Source organism: Mustela putorius, unplaced genomic scaffold, assembly GCF_011764305.1.
Source record: "Mustela putorius furo isolate JIRA1106 unplaced genomic scaffold, ASM1176430v1.1 tig00003962_pilon_pilon_pilon, whole genome shotgun sequence".
In the NCBI taxonomy this organism is placed as follows: domain Eukaryota; kingdom Metazoa; phylum Chordata; class Mammalia; order Carnivora; family Mustelidae; genus Mustela; species Mustela putorius.
The window spans coordinates 16,420,176-16,436,053 of NW_025422106.1; the positions used below are offsets into that span (position 1 = coordinate 16,420,176).

Genomic DNA, 15,878 nt, shown 5'->3' on the forward strand with positions numbered 1-15,878 from the left:
GAATTATGATGTTGGTTGAAATTTTATATCTTAGGCATGAATCTGTTTATTGCCCAAACAGACTAATTTTTGTCATTTGATTGGGGATCATTTATATTCTAAAGAAGTTCCTACCCTTAAGGGCCTTTGTATTGTTCAGCAAATGTCTAACTAGTGTGTAATACAATTAAAGTTTTGTTCACTGCGCTGCTGACATAATTAGTTTAATTTCTGCTCCTTATATATTTCTCTTGGCAGCTGGGAAATTAAAATACTAGATGCTACATAAAACTGCTTTTTTGAGGGGGTGATTTTACTGTCAGTTGAATGGACTTAGGCCCCAGGGTACATTTTTTTTTAAGATGTCTTATTCAACCTTTCTTTAATAGTCTTCTTTCTCTCCATAGAATTAATGTATTAAGACACATAATTGGCTATTTAAGCATTCAGAAGAGACAATGTTTGGCCTTTACCCCGTGATGATATTTTTCCCTCCATCTCTTTTGAGGCAATGTGTGTAATTTTTGAAACCCATAAGTATATTACACTTATGAGGATGTGAACTTTTGCAAAGACTGGAGAACAGAGTGCTTTTCTCTGATAAGGTGTATTATGTAATTCCTTCCCCAAATCACTGCCCTGTTCTTTTTAGATCATAGCATTTGCAGACCTGATGTGAGCGTGGAAAGCTGTGATGCTTAGCAAATCCTCTGCACAATTTCTCTGTGATACATTTCACAGAAATGGCTCTAAGTCTTCAGGAACAAGAAATTGCTCTCAAGGAGACTTTACATTTAATTACTCTAATCCGCACTTCATATCCTGCAGGATTCTTGGAGAGATTCTCACCAGGCTGCCGATTTCGCAGAGTCATAGCTTATGCAGGTTTTTCTCTCTTAAGGCTTCCAGTCTTTTTTTTTTTTTTTTTTTTTTTTTAATGGAAAGTGACCTTGGTCTGGTAATTTCTCCATTGTCCTCCCCTATAAAAAGATAAGCAAAACCGTCTTGCTCCCTCAGCAGCCTTTTTCAGCAGCCGCCCCTCGTGCTGCTCATGAACTCCTAAAAAAATTTTGTTGAGCAAGTGTTACTTGACTTTTAAAAGTTGGCCTTCTCCGGTGCTGCTGGTCAGGCCTCCATCTCCCAGTTTAACGTGCTCAGACTTTTTCTGGAATTGCATATCAAGCAAGGATTTCATTGTCTCTAGGTTGTGCAGTGGTCAGGGCTCCCTGGGACAGCCGTTTGTTTCCATCAGGCCAGTTCTAAAAGTAGGGGAAGCACACCCCCACTTGAACTACCTGAAGCCAGTCTGATTGCTGAAGACATTTTAACTGCCTTGATCCTCTTTAAAGAAATGCTGCTTAGTCATCCTGAAATTTAGAGGAAGGTGGGCCAACTGGAGGCTCTGCAGGGCTCTGAGTGGTTAAATGTAATTGGTTAGTAATCAGCACCATTGTTTGTTTGCAACTGCTGGATTATGTTAAAAGACTTGCAAGAAAAAAAAAAGCTTTTCTTAAGTAAATGTAGAGTAGTCCTCTCCCTCCTTGTCCTCTTACGTTTTATTCTTCATTTGCTTTGGAAAATCTTTCCAGTTTCAGTCCAGATCACATGCATACAGACTTAAGGCACACGATCCTCAATACATAGGAAAGTGTGTTTGTTGTCCCTCCAGGATTAGGATTTTCTGTGAATCTTTCCCTTCTTCTGCTGCTTCTTTTTTTTTTTTTTTTTTTTTTTTTAAACGATTAAGACATCTGCTTGAGAACCAACCCTCATCCTGTTCTGCTTCCAGCCTTTCCCTAGGTCTTGAGTCAGTGGAGCCACAATGAATTAATTATACTTCCTCTGGACCATGCTAAATTATTATTTTACATGGTGTGGAATAAGATAAACCAGAGCATATGCCTTTATTCGAAAATGCTGGACAAAAGAAGCATTCTAGTTCGGAGAAAGAGAGCAGAGTGTTTTCTAGGGCTGGCTTTAGCAGGAGTGGGTCAGCTGAAGTTCAGCTGGTTGGAGCAATCTGCAGTCAGAGATGGTTCTAGGAAGAGGGAATTGTTTTGGAACTGTTTTTGCAAATTAGCAGCTGTTGTTTGGGCATTTTGAATTTTTCAGAGGGGCAAAAAGGGAGAGTTAAGGGCAAAGGCTAATATTTTGTGCAGTGGGCAGGAGGTGGGGAGGAATAATGCAGATGCTTGGACTTACCCAGTCCACAGTGGAAAATTCTTAGTTTTTCAGTTTCTCTCACATCTGTCTACCTCTGTTTCTACCTTTGGGGCACTACTTGATTCAGGTACCATTCTTGGTCATTTTATTTACTGATGGAAGAGTTTGCTTAGTTATTCTGAGTGAGAGCTGAAATTTACCTTCACTAGTGTTTGCTATGGAACAGGTAGGTAGAGGGGTGCCAGAATATTCCCAGAGAGTTGGACAGAGGCCACTCCACCTTCCTTACTGCCCTCACCATATAGTTGGACCCAGTACTCCTGGTGACTCTGAATCATCCATCCCCACGCCCACTGGTAGGGTTCAGTGTTCCTAACTCTGGATTGTTGACATAGTTGCAGACCAGCAGCTTGATGAATAGCAACAGTAAACTAACCAGTTTGTGGAGGACATAAAAACCGTAGTAATTCTGCTTCACCTCTAGATGATCTTCATCAGATTCCTAAATTTTATTTATTTGATAAAACTTTTCATATAAGAAATGAACATGTCTTTTTTTTTTTTTTTTTAAGATTTTATTTGTTTATTTGACAGACAGATATCACAATTAGGCAGAGAGGCAGGCAGAGAGAGAGGGGTGGGAAGCAGGCTCCCCGTGAAGCAGAAAGCCCGATGCTGAGCTCAATCCCAGGACCCTGGCATCATGACCTGAGCCGAAGGCAGAGGCTTTAACCCATGAGCCACCCAGTCGCCCTTGAACATGTCTCTTGTACTATGAAAACTAATACTAAAAAGGAAGATACATTTGCAATTGTATCTCAGTTGGTTTTTATTTGAGATGCATGCTGTCCACACCTGCACTGTTACTTGTGGAAAAGCTCACAAACCACATCCTGAGATCTTTCTCCAAACATAAAAAGAAGCCACTGGTTTTATTCGGAAGGGATTGATACAGAACTCAAGAGTTCTGAATATCATGTCAAGAAAGCAGTTTTTGATGCCACAGAATGCAAATACTTGGCTGTATTTTGATTTACATTTGGTCTTAAACCAAACTTTTTTTTTTTTTTAAACCTTTTTGCCCAATGTGGGGCTCGAATTCACAACCTTGAAAGCAAGAGCTGCACACCACTGACTGAGCCAACCAGACACCCTTGCCCAATGCCATTTTTTTTTAAATGGGGAAAATTTGGGTCACCTGACTGACTTGATCTCTTAATCTTGGGTTCATGAGTTCGAGCCCTACCTTGGGTGTAGAGATTACAAAAAAAAATAATAATAAATAGGGGCCCCTGGGTTGCTCAGTCAGCTGAGTGACCCACTTTTGATTTTGGCTCCGGTAATGATCTCAGGGTCCTGAGACCCCTCTGCGGCTCTGTGCTGAGCAGGGAGTCTGAGATTCTCAGTCTTCTGCATGCATGCACTCTCTCTAAAATAAAAAAAACCTTTAAAAATTAATAAACTTAATAAGATGGGGGAAAGTTGAAATTTGTTGTTACATATCACAGATACTATAAAAGCATGTTAAAATATCTTTCTCTAAGTTTTAATACCCAGCTTTAAAAATATTCTTTACCTAAGATAATTTTTTAAATCTTAAAAATTATCTTTAAATTATCTAAGATAATATTTTTACATACAATTTATGACCTTTTTTTTAATTCCTAGAAAGCATTGGTAACATGATCTATTGTGGATCTCAAATTTTAGCATGCGCCAGAATCTCCTGAACACTTGTTAAAAAATCCAGTTTCCTGATTCCTGTCCTACGCCTAGAGAATCAAGAGCATTGGAATGGAAATTTGGGATTCTGATGGCAACAATCACGATGATGGTGATGATAATGTTGAGAAACCCCAAAATTCAGAAATTTGGGGCCTGCCTTTATTTTGCAGAGGAGGGATTTAAGGCACTTTGAACAGCATTGTTCTGGGTGGTTCTGAGGACACTGAGATCATTTTCTTCCTTATGCTACCTGTAAATGAAGCAACCAGCTGAGGACTCCCATTCCTACTTGGGGAGAGAATTTCCATGGCCTGGTGATTTACTAGATCACAACCATAATTTTTACTACTTGGAGATTAGGTGAGGGATGTTTACCTTTAATATGCTTAAGAATAAGTCAATAGAACTTACCTTTGGTGCCTGTATCAGGAGTATTTTAGTATTTGACTAAATACTAAAAAGGAGTTTTCAACTTCTTGGCCTTTACCCACTGCTAATAAAGCCGCTTAAAGGTAGAAGACAAATAAAATTTGGGGACATACAGTTTTGTTTTTTCTTTTGAGACACTGAAGTTTGTGTTTGCTTTATAGAAGCCTTTTATAAGTAGTCTGGGAACAAGTATTAGTAGTTTGTGTTGCTGTAATGTCAAAACAAATGTTGAAACAGAGCAAAGGGGGGAATATCTGCAGGCTTTGCATCCTGGTTTAATTGCTTAGTTGGATAAAATGTCAAACTTGATAGATTATTGGAGCTGTTATTTTGGTGGTTAAACAAAAATGAAACTGTTGTGGGTTTTCGCAAAGAACACTGCTCCCTGTGTCTTGGCTTTGCGCTGGAGAAAGTTTCAATTGTTCGGAAGCAATATTCCTTAGAAAATGCAGCTTCTGTGGTTCCTAGCACAGCTGTCTAAATTACCAGCTCTACGGGGGCCTTTGGACAAGCATTGTTGAACACTTTTGGAAACAATTTATGTTTCTGGTTCCAAAATGTCTGTGGTTGTTCCCTGAATATTTGGGAAGCCTTGAAGTGGAGAAAGGTATGGCATTGTGTATAGATTATTGAAGTCAAAACTTTTTTTTTTTAAGTGTCTCTAGAACAAACTCCCATCTTTGTGCCTGCCGCGGGGTGTGGGTTTGGGCTGTTTAGAGGATATTGACTCCCTGGGCCTGCCTTCCCCAGTTAGTGCCTGTTCTGGAGGATGGCACTGCTGTCAGGCTGTGGACCAGCCTACAGAGATCCTCGGTTAGTATGACCTTGATGAGGAAAGAAGGATGGGGAACATGAGTGAGGGTACAGATGTTTCTGAAAGTCTGTGACTGCTGTGTGATGCCTTGAATTTTCACTTTGAACATTTCATTTGGTAAAGGATATTATAAAACTGCCTTTACAAAACAGTCCCTATTGAAATCATATGTTGCCCATGGGAGTTTGGGAAGCCTTAGGCGTGCTCCGCAGGGTTTATTTTACTCATTCCATTGTGTAAAATGATACTTTTTTCTGAATGGGATTGTATGCATTCTTTGGTGCAAGTGAGGCGAAAGCTTCTTTGTGTCTAAAAGTAGGAGAGAGTTTTGTGTAGGACTGACAATTCTTTTGCTGTGTGATACTTGTCTTTGCGCCATATTTTATCTGTATAAAAATTACCAACAGTCATGTACTGGCCAGGTGCAGGGACTTGCCTGTGAGAACTTATTTCATCCTCCTAACAGTTTTAAGTGTAGGTACTAGTATTTGTGTTCCACAGATGTGAAAACACTGCACAGAGAAGTTAAGTGATAGGCCTAAGGCCACACAGTGTTGGAACCTTCTGGCCGTTAAAGCCAAACTCTCAACCACCAAGGCTCCAATGGCTTTACACTCTACTGGCTCGCCTATGATGATGACTTTTCAGAGTAGGTCTTCAGAAGTAGATTCCAGTTCGTACAAGGGTGGGCTTTGAAATTTTTTATACATGGTCCTCTTGTATGGAATGTGATTAGAAAGTGATATTAGCAGAATGCCTGGGGGGTTCAGTTGGTTAAGGGTCTGCCTTTGGCTCAGGTCATGATCCCAGGGTTCTGGGATCAAGCCCTGCATTAGGCTGTCTGCTCAGCGAGGAACCTGCTTCTCCCTCTGTCTGCCGCTCCCCCTGCTTGTGCTCTTGCTCTCGCTCTCTCTCTTTTTCTCTGGAAATTAAAAAAAAAAAGGTATTAGTAATACTTGTTACATATTCTATTAGTTTTAGTTCTGTTCACACTGAAGGATGGCTTTATAGTTTATTCCTAATTCTAACATTATAATTGTATTTGATGTATAAACCAGTCACCCTTAAAAGCACATTTGGCTAAACAGCTAAAACATTGGCTTAGAGGAGAATGTATTGGTGGCAGTTCATTTTTTTAGTTATTTTTTTCCTTGTGGGGGGTGTGTCTTCCTGTTAGTTGGTAGGCCTTCCCAGTCAAGTGGCTTCTACACGAGATGTCTAGAAGTTCTGGCCTCCTCTTATAAGCGATAGTGGCATAAATGGTGACAGACCACTTTCAGTAGGAAGTCCTGATCAGTACAGAAAGTAAAACTTTGTTCTCTGGGCTTGAAACCTGGGTCCTGCTTCCCCTGCTCAGAGGCCCCGTGAGGACTGGCCTAAAGAAATCACAGAGGAAGCATCCTTGTAAGTTTTTCTGCTAACCTCTCCCTCACATTTGGAGACTGCTCTTGAGACTTCTGTAAGAAAAACTAGTTGTGGTCAGAAGCTGTCAAATGTGAGCTGCCCTGCCTGGTAATCCCGTCTTTCACAATTTCTTTGTCCAAGTGCTGCAGTGTTCTGATGCTGCTGATTTCAAGCAGGATGCTTTCCGCTGAATGCTGAGCTGGAACCACAGCAGGGTTCACTCTGCACTTGGTTACTTCGCCTTTTGGCTCCTGACTCGAGGTTCAGATGCAAATCAAAATAGTAAGAAATGTGCTTTGCTTTACACACTTTTCACCTTTCTGGGTTCCCCCTGGTGATTGGACAGTGAAATGAGTAATTGCACCATTAGAGCCGTATCATCCCTAATCCTTGGCAACCAGTGATCTCTTCTCTCTCTCTCTCTTCCTCTCTCATTTTGTCATTTCTGAAGTGTTATGGAAATGGGTCATAACAATATGTGGCCTTCTGAGATTGGCATTTTTCACTCAGCCCTCTCTATCCAAGTTGTGTGTAGCAATAGTCTGCTCCTTTTTATGGCTGAATGGTATTCTGTGGTGTGAATGGAACAGTTTCTTTAACCGTTCACCTGTTGAAGAGCATTTTGGTGGTTTCCAGTTTGGGGCATTATCAATAAAGCTGTCGTGAACATTTGGGTACAGGTGTTTTGTGGACACAGTTTTTAATTTTTCTGGATTAAGTGCCCAGGAATGCAATTGCTGAGTCCGATGGTAAGTATATGTTTAGTTTTTTAAAGAAACTGCCAAACGGTTTTCCAGAGTGGCTGTGCCATCTTACAGTCCCACCTGCAAAGTAGAAGATTCAGTTTCTCCGCATCCTTGCTAGCTTTCGGTATTGTCACCATTTTTGATTTTAGCTTTTCCCCTAGGTAGCATATCTGGTTTTTAAGTTCATCAGTAACTTGGTAAAACTGACCTGATGAAGAGCTAAAATTTTTGAGTCGCATATTGTTAGCGTGCTGCAAGACTGCTTCTGCAGTACACAGCATTCAGTGGTCTGTTGACGTGCTCTTTCGTCCCCCGGCTGTGAGAGAGGAAAGAGGGGGAGGCAAGAACTGTGAGCATGAGACTCTCTCCCTTTACCCGGCAGGACCTGGCACACTGCTGCCAGTGATGATGAACAAACAATACTATCCTCAAACTATGAATTTCTGGTAACTTCTTTAGAAATTTGCCTCAGTGAATATAGCTTTAAATACGCTAAAAATTTGGCTTAGAATGGCCCTACCAACTTGTTCAAATTGTTTCATTTTGTCAAGTGATCCCTATTTCTCGTAATATTAATTAGCTTATACCGCTCATTTAAAAAAAAATAAAATAGCACAGGAGTGTACATATAAAGCAGAAGGTAAACATCTCCCTTACCAGAAGTATCTACTATTAAATGGTTGTAGACTTTTTTTTTAAAGATTTTTATTTATTTATTTGACAGACAGAGATCACACGTATGCAGAGAGCAGGCAGAGAGAGAGAGGAGGAAGCAGGCTCTCTGCTCAGCAGACTTCTGTAAGAAAAACTAGTTGTGGTCAGAAGCTGTCAAATGTGAGCTGCCCTGCCTGGTAACCCCGTCTTTCACAATTTCTTTGTCCAATTGCTGCAGTGTTCTGATGCTGCTGAGATGCTCAGCAGAGAGCCTGATGCAGGGCTCGGTCCCAGGACCCTGAGGTCATGACCTGAGCCGAAGGCAGAGGCTCCAACCCACTGAGCCACCCAGGTGGCCCTAGACTTTTTTTTTTTAAGATTTTATTCATTTATTAGACAGCATGAAAGGAGAAAGGTCAGTGGGAGAAGCGGACTCCTGCCGAGCAGGGAGCCCAATGTGGGACTTGATCCCAGGACTCTAGGATCATGGCCTGAGCCAAAAGCAGTTGCTCAACCAACTGAGCCACACAGGCGTCCCTCTAGACTTTTTTTAAAAAGACTTTATTTATTTATTTGAGAGAGAGAGAGAGCCAGGGGGTGGGAGGCAGGGGCATAGGGAAAGAATCCTAAGCAGACTGCACGCTGAACACAGAGCCTGTTGGGGCCTGAATGTCACAATCCTGAGATCATGACCGGAGCAGAAACCAAGAGTGAGAGGCTTAACCGACTGAGCCACCAAGTCACCCCAAAGGTTCTAGATATTTAAGCTATATGTTTTGTATCTTTTTTCACTCTCTGTGTATATGTGTATGTGTGTGTTTGTGTAGTCCCCAACTGCTGTTCTGTTAATGCTTTTTTGTTTTCAGTGGAGAATGTATTATGGGCATTTTCCCTGTGATGGTTTTTTGTTTTGTTTTGTTTTTAAGTGCTTCAGCCTGGGACAGAGTTGTATTCCTTTCTCTAACCCCCCCTTTTTTTTGTTGTTCTCTTACAAAAGGGTTGAGAGATACCTTTGAAAGACCTAAACAAAATGTATTTTCTTCCTTGTTACATGGGTTTGGTCGAAATAAAGTTGTAGTTTTATTTGCAAGAAAATCAGTAAAATTCTGGCTGTTAGGATCTACCTATCTGTTCTATTATGAATAATGCAAGTCTGATTTTATGAACCTTGAGGAAAGCAAGAACTGTGAGCACGATAATCTTTGGAGAATGTACAGTCCTTTGGGTATTTGTTCAATCAGGTGCTTAGTCAGATGGAGTGTTTTCTTAAGTGCTACTGAAATGCACAGTTCATTCTTCATTTTGAAATCTCTCCTGTCTTTTCTTTCTCTTCCATTATTTTGATTACATTGATGGGACATTCAAGCTGTGCAGTCTTACCTTTTATTTCCCTAGCCTACCTAAGCCAGTTTGAAGATTAACTGTAGGTGAACAGGTAACCTTATCTACTTGGCTAGGAGTAACCCTGCTGCATGAAACACATGTCAACAAAGGCCCCCTAGGCTTGGGAACGTGTGAGAAGGTCACTTAATCTTGTGGCATTTCTAATGGAAACCAACGTGAAAAGTCAGGAAGTCTTGACTTATTGGAGGCAGGGCATGAGTATGGGAGGTGGCGGGGAGTAGAGAGAAAGAAGAGAGTGTATAGATGTATTTGAGGAGAAGAATCCAGAGGTAAAACAGTAAAGAACTGTGCATTCAGGAAATCTTCAGAGTTGAATGCTGGAATCTTTTGTTCTGAGAGGGTGGTTGGTTACTGGGGAATAGGACCTGAGCTTACTAATCACTTCATTATGAGGCTTTGGGAGTTGTTTAGGTGAGGGACTTGGATGACAAGGGCCTTTCCCTGCCCTTCTGTATTAGCAGCTCAGGGGAAAAAAAGGAAAAAATAGCTTTGTATAGAAAGTTACGCGCCCAGCGGTTTCAAGATTTCTGTTGCCATGTTTCTAAAGTGCGCTCCCCAGGATGGCAGTTGGGTCCTGTTGCTGACTTCCTTTCCCCCGGTCTTAGGGCCTCAGCCTGTGTCCTCTCACCTTTGGACTCTCCCTTTTCCTGCAGGCTCGATGCTTTTTCAATTCCCTGACATTTAGGGATCTAGTATTTCATGGTGCCTGAGGTAAGCAGTTGCTGTACCCTTGATACTGGATACCTTTCTGAACTATTACACCATAACAGATAATCGGGTGCCCACAGTTAGGTTATAGGACGGGTTCTGGTACCTGTACCAGCCAGGACAGACTCCCTTCACCTGCCCTCACACAGCTGTGGGGAGAGTGGGGGTTGCAGCAAAGTGCTGTGAGGCCGGTTGAGCTTTATGCAGTGCCAGTTCCTACCCTACATCTGAACATGAAAGTGGCTCGTTAAAGATTAAAGGCACTGCCTGGTCCTTCTGGCCCCAGGATGGAATGATCCCCGCCATGGCGACAGCCTCTGTCTCCCAGGAGAGGCCATTTTATACAGGAGGTTTGTGCTTCCAAATGTTACAGTGAGCCTGCCTTGGCTGATACAGTGGCGATAAGTTGGCATTTGGGTACTCTGAAGACATATGAGCTATATAGCATCCCATGGTTTGAATTTCTGGGCAAAACTGCCTCATCAGGAAGTCAAAAGCCTCTACTTTCAACCTGTGCCTTTGGGGAGGTTTTATTCCTTCTTTTATTTGAGTATTCTCTTGAGTCAAGTGAACTTTAATTTTCACAGCCATAAAAATTCCATTAAGCCCCTTGTACTGCATCCCAGGTGTGAAAATGTCTCCGTGTAATGACTGTGGGTGACAGCTAAAATCCTTAAGAGTAGTTAGGATAATTGTCTCTGGAGGCTTGAAGAAAATAATGGTCCAGTTGACAAAATAAATACAGTTCAATTGTTATGTTTTTGGCTGTTCTTGTGGGTAAGGGGACTAGTGTCCAAGAGCTTCTCAGACTACTGCTCATTTTGGTGGTCTTTGAAATGAAACTTCATTTTGTAAACAGTGCTCAGGGGACATAGCTGTATGACCAATTTCTCAAAATATCCGAGGCCACCTGCATCAGAATCATGTGGGAGAGGGGGTTCTTTATTTAAAATTCTGATTCTGGGGCCCTTCTCTGCATTTGTGCTAATTCAGAATGTCTGAGGGACTGGGATGGGAAATAATCGTTTTTAATAAGCACTTCTGTTGATTGTTAAGTACCCCTAGAGTGGATTGTCGAGTATCCTAAAATTTACTTTATTTCTCATATTTAATTTCTGTGATTTATTAGATGATAGATGTTTGGTTGATGCTCATTTGTCTTTTTTGAAGAGGAGGTACTCTAGTTTTTTGAAAAAAATGTAAGATCCTACAACTCCAAGGATTAGAATTTGGCAATGTCCCTAGGTCTCCACAAGGAGAGATAGCCAGGCACTGGTTCCTGAAAACTTGGATTCATCAAGTCAGCTCCTTCTCAGTAAGAAAAAGGATATGGACATAAATAGGATTAATTTGTTGAACAGAATAAATGTGCAGTATCATTTAGGATGTTGGGGAGGGAAAAGAAGGTAAAAGGGAGCTGTTAAGAAGAAAGAATGAGGGACACCTGGGTGGCTCAGTTGGCTAAGCAGCTGCCTTCGGCTCAGGTCATGATCCTGGCGTTCTGGGATCGAGTCCCACATCAGGCTCCTTGCTCAGCGGGGAGCCTGAGTCTCCCTCTGCCTCTGCCTGCCATTCTGTCTGCCTGTGCCCGCTCTCTCCCCCCCCTCTCTGATAAATAAATAAAATCTTAAAAAAAAAAAAAAAGAAAGAATGAGAAAGGGGAAAGATTAGTTCATAAACGGTAAAAATTTTTAAATTAACCCAATTTTAAATTACTAATATTTGAATATGTGTTTCTTGCAAAAATAAAAAATTCAAATACTCATAAAGCTAAGAATAACTCCTTGATCTGTTCCCACCACAACTCCCTCCCTGGTATGTGTATCGTCCCATTATCTTTTTGTATGTATTTGGTAATTTTCCACGGATTTGGAAGACTAGAGAATCATGAGATGTGAATATTTTTATTTCTCTTTTGACACCTGCTTACTGTTTATAATGTTAAGATCTCTTGCAGGAAAAAAAAAAGTGGCCTATAAATGGCATTACATATTCCTCTTCAAGAAAAACAGTGAGGGGGCGCCTGGGTGGCTCAGTGGGTTAAGCCGCTGCCTTCTGGAGCCCCACATCGGGCTCTCTGCTCAGCAGGGAGCCTGTTTCCTCCTCTCTCTCTGCCTGCCTCTCTGCCAGCTTGTGATCTCTCTCTGTCAAATAAATAAATAAAATCTTTAAAAAAAAAAAAAGAAAAGAAAAACAGTGAGTATGAGTGTGTGCAAGTTTTATACACACACTTTAGTGATATTTATATCTCTTATGAGCACCCATAAAATGTACCTTTAGGTGGTGACTTGTCTGAGTTTTAAGATAATGCATTGAGAGAAATTACTAAGCACAAAGCCAAATTAGTTTTCTTATTTTCATATAGTTTCATAGTCTCATAGTTTTCATGCAACCTCACAAAACTTCAAGTACTTGAAGTCATTTGCTCAGATTTAGCCTCTTTTTAAAGCCCTAAATCAGTGTAATCCTCAGCCTTTCCAGCCTAAAAGAAGGAACTGGGATGGGGTATGATTATATTTTGGAGAAAAAAAATGGGAATTGTACAGAATCCAAAACAGGGAAATGATAATCTGCAACAGTTCTTCTCACCTGCTAAATGGTGTTTATTTTAGCAGAATTAGGAAATTCTGATGCTTCTGGCTCCTGTATTTTTCTTTATATAATTCACATTTACTTCCCAGCCACAGTACTATCTGAATTTTCTCTTCCTTATTTAAAGTTAACCAATATATAGAACGTGCCAGAAGCTTCTAACAATAATGGGTTTTTTCAGAAGAGGTTTCCTATTTGTCCGTTCTGTATGTGTCTTGAGGGTTGCTTCATATTAGAATGTTTGTGACTTATCAGCAACTACAGAAATTTTTTTTTTTAAGTGTGGTCAATGAGATAACAGTTGCCAACTGCTCTAAAGATGTCTTTATCATTTGCAAAGAACTAATTAACACATACTGTAGGAAAACTTTACAGCCATTTCCTGAAAAGGAAAACACTGAAAGGGAGGAATAAAAGCGGAAACATTTTATGAAACCTTATAAAAGCTCAGTGTGGCTATCCTACTGGAATAATGTAATTAAGGGGAATTAAGCCAATTGGATAAATAACTTTTTTTAAACTAGCCCCTTGAAATGGAATAGAATTAAGTAGCATAGTTTTTAAACCCAAATTCTGACAGTCTGCATGTACATTTTAACCTAATAACATTTATTGAGTGACAAGCTGAGTTGGCAGCTACATCCAGAGTTCACGCTGCAGGGGACCTACCTTGAAGAATGGACAGGGCTCGGTGTGGTGGCCTTCCCATGCTGAGGAAAAGCTGATGGCCTTGGGAAGTTTTGAGCAGGGAGCAGAAGGATCTGATGTGAACTTTAATGTTTCTTTCTTGTCTAATGAAAAACAAAACAAAAACCCAACCCCACATAAAGCAAAGGCTTAATCTTTTGTTTTCTTTGTATAGCACCATTCTAGCTGGTCAGGGCAAATTCAATAATAATTAATAGCTGTTGATGAGCCAGTCATTCTAGAATTGATTTTTTTAATAAGCTGGCCAATAAAGGAGAATCGACACAGATTTAGGGATTTTTTTTTAAAAAGCAAGTGTTATTACAGTTTTCAGAGACTCCTGGATTCCTTAAGCATCCGGTAGGTATGCTGGTGGATAATGTGGCTTTAACTGTGTGTGGCAGCTGATTAAAGCCTTCAGTTATTTCTGTCTTAATTAGAAATTCTGCATTGTCTAGGGAAGTAGAGAGGTCAGGGATGGCCTAATGGGGAAACAGAAAGGGGAGCCTGGTTAAAGCTGACAAAAATTTACTCGGGTGATTTGACCAACTAGCAATGACCGGGCAAGTTCCTCATTTCCTCTGACACAGATGTTCTAATTTATAAATGCAAAGTGACTTCTTTATCAGCCTCTCAGGGGAGAACTTCAAGGCCGTGAACCTGCTACCTTCATTAATCTTGCTGTCCTGAGCCCCAGCCTGTTCTCAAATGAAATTTCAGAATGTGACCACTGGAGCCTTCCAGGTAAGGGCTCCAGGGGCTGCCGAGCAACCAGCAAGAGGGGAGTGAGGGACCAGCCCTCAGTAGTCAGCACTCCATTTAAAAAAAATCAGTGGGGCACCTCTTCTTTTCTGAGTTGCGGTTGATTGCGTTGGCACCGGCTGGGTTGTTTGGGAAGCAGGAGTTTGCCTCACATGAGTCAGCACTGCCCTGGGTAAACTGCCTGCTCTGTTGCAATCTTGCTTACTTACCAAAGACACGTCCCCAGGCGGCACCATTCACTTTGCCTGAAAGCTGCTGCTGTTGGTTCCTGAGATGAGCTCATCTGAAATGGCTCCAAGGACCTCAGCGGCAGGAACTGGAGGCTGCTTGCTCTCTGCTGTGGTAATGTTTTGAAACAGGCAAAATCAGGTAACCCCAGACTGTTTGCTCTTCGTTTTATTAGCTAGACTGAGCTGCAGGAGGAACGGGAAATCCTTTGTCTTCAGAATTGCCTCAGCAGTACGGGTATCTTAAAGTCAGTCCCTTAGGCCTTTAGAAGAGGTCTTGAGGGGGAAAAGTTTCATTTCATTTGGGATCTGGATGTGGTTTTAGTCCTAAATAGACCATTTATCATAGAAACCTTAGAGAAGACAAACATGTCAGGTTTACAGCTTTTATCCATCTTTTCCTCTTGTATTTTCTGTCCTTTTTTGTGTCCTGTGAGAAATAGTTTAGTCAAACTAAACAATTATTAAAGAAAGAGAGAGAAGCAAATGTATTTTATTATCTATCTAATCACTGGAATATTGAATTGTAGGGAAACACTCTTACCAGCGAGTTTCCATATTTTTCTCTGAGGTACTATGAAGAACCTCCCCTCATCCCTAATTCTGTTCAGACTATTGCTCTATCTCCCTCCTGCTCTTCACTTCGAAACTTTTTAACACTTAAGCCTCACTGCTAGGTAGTTGCCCCTCTCAGAGTTTGCTTTTGCTCCTTACAGTTCCCCTCAGATGGCCCATGTGTTCTTTTACCCCAGGCCTTTACACCAGCCAGCTATCTCTAAAACACCCTGCCCCAACTTCACCTGGCTGGCTTCAGAGCCAAAGTCATTTCTTCCATGGAGTCTCTTCTTACTCACCAAGATTGGATAAGTACACAGGACAGCACTCTTTACTCTGATCATAGCGTACGTCAAGAATCAGTGTCTGTTTTGTTAGAATGATATCCATGTTCCTTGGGACATGGTTGGTTCTCAGTAAGGGTAGAATGAGGAGAAACCTATATTGTATACTTCCTCAACTCTGATTTTCTTATCAATCCTTTGTTGTTTTGGCTTCTGCCCACATTACCTTACTCATGTTTTCCTAAAGATCGTAAGTAAACTCCAGATTACCAAACCCAATGTTGTGGTTTCAGCCTCCAATTTACTTAATCTTGGCCTGGCATGTGGCACTGTGGGGCCATTCTTCTTTCCCCCAGTGACCCTCTTCATCTGGCTTTGAGGTTACCTTGTCTCTTCTGAGTTTCCAGAGTATCCTTCTATTATTTCTTTGCATTCTCTTTTGACTATCCCATAAACGTTGAGAGGCTCCAAGACTTCACCTTGGGCATCTTTCCACTTCCATACCCCTTACTCCAAGGATCTCAAATAGGCTCGTAAATTCAGCTATCCTCCGTATGTTTAGTAGCCCAGCTGTCTCTCCCAAGCTTCAGATCTTTATTTCCAACTTGATAAACTTTACCCAATTTGAAAAACCTACCAGAGTGTTCAAAAGGGATCTAAAATGGCATACGTTATCTTCCCACTGAGGACCAGTCAGCTGCTTCTGTTGCTGTAGGTTTCAACTCTGTTAATGATGTCCATCAGG

The 15,878-nt window shown here is 41.2% G+C and overlaps 1 protein-coding gene across 3 annotated transcripts in view; it reads left to right on the forward strand.

The window, feature by feature from the left end:
* RFFL (ring finger and FYVE like domain containing E3 ubiquitin protein ligase) overlaps positions 1-15,878 on the forward strand; it is a 66,211-nt gene that overhangs the window by 5,337 nt on the left and 44,996 nt on the right. Inside the window, exon 1 of one of the 3 annotated variants that reach the window (XM_004747105.3) lies at positions 14,138-14,436. The exons of the other annotated variants lie outside the window; for them this stretch is intronic. The gene's annotated coding sequence lies outside the window, so the exon portion shown is untranslated. Of the gene's footprint in view, positions 1-14,137; positions 14,437-15,878 lie in introns of those variants that run through there. 3 annotated transcript variants of the gene reach the window in all.